The sequence below is a fragment of the Humulus lupulus genome, chromosome 8 (assembly GCF_963169125.1).
Source record: "Humulus lupulus chromosome 8, drHumLupu1.1, whole genome shotgun sequence".
Taxonomy (NCBI): domain Eukaryota; kingdom Viridiplantae; phylum Streptophyta; class Magnoliopsida; order Rosales; family Cannabaceae; genus Humulus; species Humulus lupulus.
The window spans coordinates 54,660,926-54,665,153 of record NC_084800.1 but is presented as its reverse complement, the minus strand read 5'-3'; positions in this window follow the sequence as shown (position 1 = coordinate 54,665,153).

The following is a 4,228-nucleotide window of genomic DNA, read 5'->3' as shown; positions in this document are numbered from 1 at the left end:
GTTTTTGCGAGTCCTAAAAAATCTGGTTGAGTGCCTTTAATTAAGTTTTTAGGACTCGCAATGCGAGTCCTAAAAAATCTGGTTGAGTGCCTTTAAGTAAAGTCCTAAAAAAAATGTTTTTAGCACTCGCAACGCTAGTCCTAAAAAATCGGGTTGAGTGCCTTTAAGTAATTTTTTAGGACTCGCGGGTAATTTTTAGGACTCGTTTTGCATGACCTTAATTGTAATTTTTTTTTAAAAAAATACAGCTACAATTTTAATTTTGATTTAAAAATATATATCCATTTGAGTGTCGAAAATCTATCAAAAGAAATTTGAAAAGAAAATACTAAAAAAATGGCAAAAAAATTTTACGAAATATAAATTTAAAATTTCTAAACATGTATTGTAATTAGCTAGCTATAACATCATTCATTTTGCTCTAACCAATTGTAAAAATGACATTGCCCATTCTTCTCTAACTTCGTCAATTTCTTGAGAAGTATATGGTTTGTCGGAGGTGAACTGAAAAAAAAAAAATTATAATTATGTTAGTGGTAATAAATTCAAAGCATATATAAAAATTGTACTAGATTAATACTATGTAGTTGTATATTGTTTATTACCTCTTTCGACAAGAAATGTTTGATACGAGGGGCATTGATAAGTACATTCTTCATCATCCTCATAACGTAATATCCGCAGTCGATATTGTTTGGTTGTTTACGACACTATATAAAGATTGGAAATACATGTACAATTCTTAGTATTAAATATCTTAAATATCTTTACATATACATAAACTATACAAATAGAAACATACCGTAGGTTGGAGATACATTACTCCCGATGAGCGTTTGTTGATCTTTTGACATGCTTTCATTCTTTCTGTGAAATACATCTCAAATGCATCATGGATGGTCTCCTTGATGGTTGTCCAGTTATCTAATGGTGCGTTGAGAGGATCGAGAAAACAACAATAATGCCAATTGGGATATAATAAAAATAACATCCAATGCTCCCTGTTGAAAGAACAAGTATTACACAGTAGTTAGCTTTAAACTCTATTTGTTTGTATCAATGAAAAGCATAATAATTAAACTTACCCATGGTTATAAGGCATAACTATCCAATCATGCTTTTTAGACGTGCAATATAACATCCTATCACATAAAGCTTGAGCACGACTATCTGCACGAGTCACGGAAGTAGAAACCTTATTCGGATTCATAAACAACAATGATCCTCTCTTTTCCTTGTCTAATAACAGTGTCTGGTACAAAATCCTACCAACAAATATAATTAATTAAAAAGAAAACTAAATAATTGATGAAAGGAAATCCTTACAATAAATATTATTAGCATACCTTATGTAGAAGACAATGCATGATTGTCCAATCATCTCATTTCTACAAAATTCAAGTATTTCATCCCGAAATAGAGCAAATTATTCACAAGCATGGCCAAACACATCAAAGTCAATGGACACTTCAATGGCATAATCATGTTTAGGCCAATCATTGACGATTTCATATACTTGTCTCAACTTAGGCGAAGTTGGAGATGGTAGTTGCACCTCTTGTGACAATGACTCCTTAGGCGCTCGTTTTGGAACTAGTTTTTGAGTTTAGAATGCTTTCCTTTTTTTTAACGACCTCCTAATAAACCCATAACAAATAATTAATAATGGAAGCTCTTCACCATGCCAATACCATATTTTCTAACTTTTGTCTATCCCGTGGAAATATAAGTGCTCTTTTATTATTGTGGCAGCCATCTTTTTCATATGTCCACACTTACTACAAGGACAACAAATATAGTTTGGATCTTTGGCATGATCCAAACTAAATTTAAGAAACTCATCGACCCCTTTTATATATTCTACTGACATCCTATCAGCTGACATCCATTCTTTGTCCATATTGCGCCCATTTGTTTTAATAAAAAATTAAAATTAAGAAAATAAAATAAAATAAACATACAAAACAAAACTAAGTACAAAAAAATCTATAGAAAATCGGGCAGCATATCCCCTAATTTACTAGCCTAGCCATCTGTCCCAATCAACACCAATATGTCAAACAAATCAAACAGCACACATGTTTTCATCCATATATCACCGCAGCACACAAAATTCTCATAACCTACTTCACTAAGACATGCAAGTTCTCAATCTTCCGTTATCACCACAGCACACGGAATTCCCAGAACCTACTTCACTACGGATGAATATCTAAGATATTCAAACTCCACTAAAGTAGTACAGTCATCATTCAAAATTGTAAAATATTGAAAAACAAGAAAAATGTCAGATGTTGACATGCTCTTTTAAAAAAGTTAAAATCAACACAACAAATATATGCATACATACTTGTATATTCTTTTACAAGTCACACTTGTATCAACAGCTATTATTTGTCTAATGAACACTTTAAGAGCTTTTTTTATTTAGACATAAAAGCAGCATCATCACTTTTATCAATTATACATATACAACACACAGGCAAGACACTTTTATCAGAGCTCTCATAGATTGTTGTTAATTGGAACTCCACTACAGGCAAGACACTTTTTTATTCTTCTCTTATTTTATTTTTTTATACCTGCAATGTACTAACACATTTAAAAGTTAATTGTCGTTATTATTATTTTCATTATGATGTTGGCTTTTATTGTTGTGGTCATTGCTGTTAATATTATTATTTGATAAATTGATGATGATTACTCTTCTAGTTATTGTTATTGTGGTGACGATGATAAGTTGATAAATTATTTTAACTATCACTAAAACTTGAGAATCAATATACTAATAAATATTATTAAACTTACATTTTGTGGATTCTAGTATCTTAATAATCTTTTCTTTTAACACTTATTTTCAACTCATTATTGCTTTATTTTTATTCTCTTAAATAGCTTTATTTTTCAATCTTTTATTTTATGTTTATAATATTAAAACTCATCAATCTTTGGAGCTAGGTTAGAATTTATTACTTTTGATTTAAAATAGTTTTCTCTTTTCGATTTTAGACAACTCCTTTGGGTTCGACATCCTTGCTTACACGATCATTATTCTATATGAACGATTCGTGCGCTTGCGATTTATAAATTTTTAAACATACCCGTTTTGGGTCCATCAAATGTCACAGAAGTGACATGATGGGTAAGAAGGTCACGGGATGGCCCCCCTTGCCAACCCTCAGGTGCCCTCTCCTATAAATATGGAGACCCTGGGAGTTGCAAATGGTTGGATTCTATTGTGTAAAGAAATACCTTGTAAAGAATACCAGAAAACTAGCAATAATATTGGTTGGTGGAGTAGAAGGATTTTAATCTTTGAACCACCTAAAAAAGTATTCGTATCACCATTTTATTTCAAGATCATTCATCTGTTGCGGTTCATTACTTAGCACTAATCTCATTCTCTTATTCTATTAATTACCTGTTGGCAAAGAATCGCGTCACCAATATATATATGAATATTTATATATGTATATATTTTTTTTGTTACTGAAAAAAAAAAGTAAAAGAAGAGAAGAAAAATATATATAAATAAATAATTTTTTTTTTGATACTTTTTTTTAGTTTTTTTTTTCTTTTTATTTTTGTTATAATAATAATCTAATTAATTAAAAAATTAGTAAATAAAAAAAATTATACTAAGACAATATTTATTCCAACAAAAACACAAATAAAGTTACTAATATTTTTGTAAAAATTTCACTAAACCTTTGAAAATTACCTCCCCGGCAACGGTGCCAAAATTTGTTTAACGCCCAAAATGTGACAACTACTAAGCGGTGGTTGTAGTATAATCAGGCGGTCGATCCACAAGGAGGTAACCTAAAATCAAAAGATTAGTAGAAAATAACACAAAAAGTTAGTAACAAGAAATAAATAAAATTGTAAATGGAAAGAGGTTTGAGATTTTGGTATTGTATTATTTTGATGAAATGATAAAGTGAGATAGGTGAGATAAATGTAAGATGTAATCAAGAGTTTGAGAAATAGAAAGGTTTCAAGAATCATCCATATGCTTGCTTAGTTACTTGGTTACTTGATTTACAAAAATACACAAGTAAATAGTTCACATCCCAACATTTACTTGGAAAATCTAACATTAAAGTCCATATTCTTTTCTAACAAAAGTCCATTTTAGTTATAAAGTTCTTTACTTTAAAAGCACAATGTTAATCTTATGAAAAATCTAAAAATGACAAAATACCCAATGACAATAATGCAATAGAAG